The sequence below is a fragment of the Camponotus floridanus genome, unplaced genomic scaffold (genome assembly GCF_003227725.1).
Source record: "Camponotus floridanus strain SB8 unplaced genomic scaffold, Cflo_v7.5 scaffold192, whole genome shotgun sequence".
NCBI lineage: Eukaryota > Metazoa > Arthropoda > Insecta > Hymenoptera > Formicidae > Camponotus > Camponotus floridanus.
In genome coordinates, this window is record NW_020229317.1 from 272,501 (window position 1) to 279,936 (window position 7,436).

General features: G+C 43.2%; 1 pseudogene; it reads right to left on the reverse strand.

Moving 5' to 3' along the window:
• Positions 1 to 6,672: 6,672 nt before the first annotated feature.
• On the reverse strand, positions 6,673 to 6,827 carry LOC112637683 (annotated as a pseudogene).
• Between the last annotated feature and the right edge of the window lie 609 nt (positions 6,828 to 7,436).

Consider the following 7,436-nt stretch of genomic DNA (forward strand, 5'->3'; position numbering starts at 1 on the left):
GGCCGTGCCGCGTACACTGCTGCAGGTTGCGGTAGTGTATCACGTAACGCTTCTTATCGTATAACGTTGCAAGTAGCTTGAATTCCCGCTTGCCAGGTGGTTTGTCGCGTGTCGGGCAAAACGGTAGGTCAGTGTGCACATCGTGAAGATGTTGCGGGTACTCGAGGTCCACTTCGAGGATATAGCCCGTAGGCGAATCTAGTGCGATGGATGATACGTCAAAATTTGACACATCGTCGACCCATCGAAAATCAGCATATGGCAGCGGTTGACACATTGCCCATCCGTACAAATTATTTACATCAAAGTACATCAAGTACGATGATGGTTTCGATGGATCGTACGACTCCATGTACTTGTTATTAGCGCGAGCGTATCTACCCGAACATTGGCTCAGACCACCGCGTATACCACGTTCGATAAACATAACCATGTCGATGTCTGTAAGCAACTCGAACGTGATCTTTGTATACTTCAACATGGCGTCCCACGTGTATCCGGGGAGAGTATAATAATACGCGGGGTCGAGTCCGTAACTTTCGATACATTTATCTCGAAAGTTTTCGAAAATGTCGGCTAATAACAAGACATCAATTTTAAGGTACAAGTCGCTATATTCGCCTAGCGTCCGAATGGAGAATCGCGTCCAGACGTTCTCGGCGTGTGCGTAATCGCTCTCGGATACAGTTTCACCGGTCAAGGAACTGTAAAATGATTCGCGCGATGGTAAACACGTATCATGCAACCTGTCGACGGAATCGATGTATTCGTACGGAAATACACCTTTTCGCGTTAACAAATTGAAATTTTCTGTTGATAAATTTTGAAATTCCGATTTTAAAATTTTGAGTTTATCTTTGTCCAAAAATGATGCCAATTTATCGAGACTCGATGCGAGAAATTTATATGAATCGATGAAACGTAATTTTATTTGATTTTTTGATTCTTCTTCTTCTTTAAGATCCACACTTTTGGTAAACGAAATATATTTTTCCTTGGTTATCGGTAATAACTCGATTTTCCCTTCGAACGCTGTGGCTATTTCCTCGATAATAAAATGAGAATCGTAACGGGATAAATTGTGAAACACTATCGGAATACAAAAAGAATCTTTATAATTTAGATTACAATTTGAGTGTGCGGGACCTCTGTACCGCCCGGTCAGATGGCAATGATCGCGAACGCGTATATCGTCTTGCGCAAACGGCTTTTCGCATATATGACAACGAGTGGCGCTATGGAATTTCTCCCACTCATCGGATGTTAAATTTACCATGGGGACATTTGTTTTTAAAATATTTTTTACACGTAACGCCAAATTTTTAAGGTCTTCGGCGAACCATGCTATACAATCAACGCTACGATGCGAATGATACGTTGATAATGAGTCGTCGTACGAATAATGTACATAATAAGCTAAACTAAATACCCGATGGTGTTGATATAATTTTTCTTCTTTCGTCTTGGTCAGAACACATTCCAAGTCGGCGTAGACCACAAATGGAAGCCGCTCCTTCCGATTAGGGTTGCTGAACTCGAGCCACTTGTCCTTGTCGCTCGGCAATCGGACAGCGCAGTCGTTTAGCTTTCCGCAGTCGACCGTATGCGACTGCAACTTGTCGTCCGAACCAAAATAATGAAGGCATCTGTAAAAGAAAAAAATTTTTTTATCATAAGATTTTTATATAAAATATAATTTTCAAATAATATAAAATAAACTTACCGATCACAGATATATCTTTGACCATTGTGTTTGCTCAATTGCGAGCTCACGAGCCGGGATAAATTCTTGATCCAAGCGAAATCTCCCGCGCTGTTGTCATCTTCAATGTACAGCAGATTCACATGCTTATCCCGTTTCTGCTGCGAAAGACGTATCGGGACAATGTTTTTGTCTTCGATGTCGTACACATTGATTGAAATGTTATTTGCATGTTCAAATTTTTTAATCTGATTCACAGTCACTGGAAACTCAATGTCCCGGAGATTCAGCACTGTCGCGTAATGCGGGTACGATGATTCCCGTTCCACCTTTTTTTCTGCGGGATACAGAGCGGCGACCACTGCCCACGCGAAACACGCATTGTCCTTTGATTGCACGTTAACCACCGCTCTCTTCATCATAATCTCCCGCGGCAATTTAATGTGACATCCCGCGCGCATTGGATTGTACTTGTTTATATTTACAGTCAAGTTCAGTATTCGCGACAATGCCCACCCGCTATCGCATTCCTGAAACTCTTCCAGAGACGCTAGGGTGGACTCGATAACGCGCCGTTCGTACCACTCGCGTAAATCAGATGTGCGAAAGAGTTCATAGTTTCTCGTATTCACACTTTTATTCGCGTGTTTATCACCCGACACAAATTCACCATTGAATATAGTGTTCACTTTTACACTGCTGTGTTTTTTTAAAGCGTCCTGCACATGTTCCAACACAATGTCTTTAGCGTCATCGAGAAATTGGTGCGGTTCAATGTGATTATAGTTTATCACCGCACCAGTCGATACGCGACTCTCGAACGCCGTATCAATTTCGCGCTACACAAGTGCATTTTGACGCGCACTACATCCGGCACCCCCGTGTACGAAACGTCCACGTACCGAATTTTTCAAACCTTCGAGGTGCGCGATCCGAGCAATCAGTGATTGTCGATTTCTGATCGATAATCGCGGCCGTTTGATTCGACTTTGCTCTTCCAGCGACTCGATGTACTCGTCGCATCGTTGCTCCCACACAATGTAGTTTTCCAACGAATCAAGCAAAGCGGATTGTTCTCGCAAAATTTGCTCCTCCATATTGCTAATGCACACTTGCAAAATTTAGCATTTCTAATGACTGTTCTGATGCACTTTAGCTACTGGTGGGGTGCGTCTCTCTATCATGATTTATATACCGTCTCATGCATTGTTTTATCATCGAACATTCTAGAACGATTTCATCTTACAAAAAATTCCTCGTAGTACCGTGTGCAATTTGGCCTTGATAATTTCACGTTTTGTCACGTACATTTGAAAAATCTAACATGATTGCATCAGGGGCAACCGTACATCGGCCCTTGATTTTAGCGCTTTCAGCTAAATCTTTGTCTAGGGATGATGCATGTTTTAACCTTGGCAATTATTTTTTCACTATTTGTCACGTACATTTGAATAATTTTGGTGCGATTGCATCAGGCGCAGCCGTATATCGGCGCTCGATTTTAGTAAATTCAGCTAAATCTTTGTCTAGGGATGATACACATTTTAACCTTGGCAATTATTTTTTCACTATTTGTCACGTACATTTGAAAATTTTAACGTGATTACATCAGGCGCAGCCGTACATCGGCGCTCGATTTTTGCAAATTCAGCTAAATCTTAGTTTCGATGCAGATCTTAACCTTGAAAATTTCCCGTTTTGTCACATACATTTGAATAATTTTGGTGCGATTGCATCAGTGGCAGTCGTACATCGGCGCTCGATTTTATCAAATTCAGCTAAATCTTTGTCTAGGGATGATGCACATTTTAACCTTGGCGGTTTTTTTTTCACTATTTGTCACGTACATTTGAAAATTTTAACGTGATTGCATCAGGCGCAGCAGTACATCGGCGCTCGATTTTTGCAAATTCAGCTAAATCTTAGTTTCGATGCAGATCTTAACCTTGAAAATTTCCCGTTTTGTCACGTACATTTGAATAATTTTGACGTGATTGTATTAGGAGCAGCCGTACATCGGCGCTCGATTTTAGTAAATTCAGCTAAATCTTTGTTCCGAAGATGATGATGTCATCGCAGCCGTACATCGGCGCGACAAAATTTTGGAGGAAATTAAAATGTTGCGTCAGCAATAATCCCCTCTACATCGCAATTTGGGATACTATTTGAATTGATATTGATTCTAACACGATTGCAGTATTGCATCAATCGCGCGTGTGAAAGGTTCACCGCTGAAGAAATATGAATTTCTACGTTCCGATTCGAAACGGTGAAACTCCACCGTGTAAGAAGCAAAAATGCGACACGTAAGTTTAAATCGTTTAAAAAATTTGTTACTTATTGATTTTTAATATTGTTGTATAATTATTTATATTTTTATAGTATTCAGCCTCGTCGTGCGGCTCGCATACTTGGAAGAAGGTACGCTCTAACCCCGACGTCGTACAAGTATTTGGACGTTGGAATAAGCGTTGGAGCTGTATCGTACGTGGAACTGATTCTCGGCGATAATCGAGGCAATCAAATAGTGTTGTCCTTTTCAACGTGGAATTTGTTGATGCGGAAGCAAGCAGACGTTGAGCAATTTCTACAATCGACTACTCCCCCATTAAGAATTGGAGATTTAACGATTGAAATGTATCAATCGAAAATTGTAAAACTTGCATTATGCGAGAATTCGTTGTACATGAAACCAGAAACATTATTACATTTATTTAATTTTGAAAATTGTATCGATCATATGCATAATTGGTTATGCGAGAATACGTATCTCGTAAATGAAAAATTTAAATAATTTGAAACTGTATTACAACGTAATAATATTACTACTGTATGCGATGCTGTAAAAACGATACGCGAGAGTGATGTCTTTGACAGCGAATCATTGATCGATTGCGAATTATTAACATGTGCTGTAAATGATATTCTTTACGATGCGTGCAATAAATAATTATTTTTATTCAATCTATGATTTTATTTCTTTCCTTTCATACGAATAAGAATAGTCGAGAATTTTTCTCAACACGCTCCGTCAAAGATGTAGAGAAATGCTGAGGTAGATGAGACGCGATGCTCTAATTGGAATGAGATGCAAGATATTAAAAGATATATAATGAAGAGGAGTCTGCGACATTAGAATATTATTTCGTTGTTCTTTGCGTTTCGTTAGTCTTGTGTGTTACGTTAGTGCAATGGCCGAAGAAGATGTAATTTTCATCGATGATAAAGACGAAGATGTAATCATCATCAACATTGAAGACGAAGATGTTATTATCGCTGATGAGGACATTGAAGAAATTATTATCATTGATGATGAAGATAATCAAATGGATATTGATGATGATGATAACCATATGGACATTGGCAATCTAGCAGATGAGGATGGGTCTGATATTGAAATAGAACCCTTGACAGACAGTGCTTACGATAGTGACAATAGTGATGATGGTGATGAACTAGTACAACAGAAACAGCGACATTTAGACTTACCCGAAATATTAACATTGAGCGAGGCAACAAAGATATGTTGCATTTCCTATTTTTACATGGAAAATGGATCGAGATATTGCGCCGATTGCTTTCTGAGTCTATCGGAAATGTTTCTGGAAGCTACATCTGTTCGGCTACATAGAATCACAGCTTATTGCAACATAGATAATATGTCATGCAAAGAGTGCAGGAAATCTCTACTTCTAATACTGCCGTGTGACATGTGCCCCATTTGCACATATTAAATAAATGAATAACATTGTAAGTATCTTTCAATATTATATCATAAAGTATCCTAAAATAAATTATTAAAATCTAATGAGATGTGTCTTTTTTCTGTTACAGGAGCGGCCCCCTCACCTGGCTCCCTTGCCCCTCCCCCCCCCGCACTCCCAAATTATTATTATTACTATTATATTATTATTTTATTATAATCTTAATTTTAAGTACATACACACACACACACACACACACACACACACACACAATTGTATTAACACATTTTTAATAAATTTTATATATTCTATATCCGTAAAAAAAAATCTAATTATTTGCATGCCTCTCCTTGCGTTCCCATCCCTGCGTTAGTTATAAGCATCGCGATATCGTTCTCTCTCGTGCGTTAATCTTAAGTCTATCTTTCACGATTAGAATTAGTAATCTCTCTCGCACGCGCTAGTTGTAAGTATCGCTATCTTTATCATACTCGTTAGTTGTAAGCCTCGCGATATTATCGTTCTCTCTCGCACGCGTCATCTTCGCGCTATCGTTCTCTCTTTCGCGCGCGCACTAATTGTAAGTCTCGCGATATTATCGTTCTCTCTCTTGCACATGTCGTCTTGGCGCTATCGTTCTCTCTTTCATATGCGTTCTCTCTCACTCGCGTTGTTCTTGCGCTATCGTTCTCTCTCGCACGCGTTGTTATTCTCGATATTATCACTCTCTCTCTTTCATATACTCGTTGTTCACTTACCTTTGCGTCGTCCTTCTCCCACCTATACGTCGTCCTTGTTCCACGTTAACGCCATCCTTGTCGCACTCGTAGCACTGTCCTCTTCACACACTTTACACTGTCCTTTTCCCATACGTAGCGCTGTCCTTCTCACACCACCGTCTTCTTTCCGCTAATCCCCCTTCACCGCGCGGACCCCCTCGCCCATCGCTCGCGCCGCGGATCCCCCTTCACCGCGCGGACCCCCTCGCCCATCGCTCGCGCCGCGGATCCCCCTTCACCTCGCGGACCCCCTCGCCCATCGCTCGCGCCGTGGATCCCCCTTCACCTCGCGGACCCCCTCGTCCATCGCTCGCGCCGCGGATCCCCCTTCCCCGCGGGTGACGTCACCCAACGCGCGCCGCGGTTCCTCCTTCCCCGCGCGTGACGTCACTCCCCCCGCACCGCGGTTCCCCCTCGCGCCTCACCCCCCCTGAGAGGACCAGGGTTAGAACTATCCTAGTATCACTACTGTTTAAGTTTGTTAAAACGACCCTCAGCCAGGCGTGGTCCGGGAATTGTATCCGTGGACTGCAATGTGTTTTCGAAATGTCGATGTTCATGTGTCCTGCAGTTCACAAGTTGACGCGCAATTAGCTGCGTTCTTCATCGACCCACGAGCCAAGTGATCCACCGTTCAGGATAATCGTTTTTCTCATTCGTTGCGTTCGTCGAACGCTTCACAGTTCATCATCCATCGTGGTATCCACTCCGAGGAGTGAGAAAATCATGGCCCTACGATCAGCCTGGCCGCGCGTCCGAGTACGCGCGGACCACCGCCGCAATCCCGGTAAAGGGATCGAGGCTACGGCACAAAGTTGGTTCTCGCGATCGGAGCGTCACTTCGCCCACCGTTCGACGGGCGAAGAGCCGGGGCGGAAAATTCTTTGAATAAACCATCGGACACGTCTACGTATGGGGCATCCTCTCGCCCGCCAGCCACACACCTCACGCGCACGTTCGGTCGTCGCGCGTCGCGCGCTGGCCTCTGCCCCGGCTATTAGCGGGGAGGGCGCGCAGCGACGGCGAGTGTTGATACGCAACGTAGCATGTTGAGAGTGAGGCGTAGGTTACCACCGGTTCGCTCGCGCTAACGCCGAATCGACGCTCCCGCTCGTAGCGGGATGCGTGATCGCGTCAAAGCGTCTCGACACCCCGTATCGCATATAATATTTTTCTTCGTTCGAAGAATGAGAATTTCAATGTTCAACGAGAGACGGAGCGTCTCGGATATTATTAAACGCTTGTCCCCCA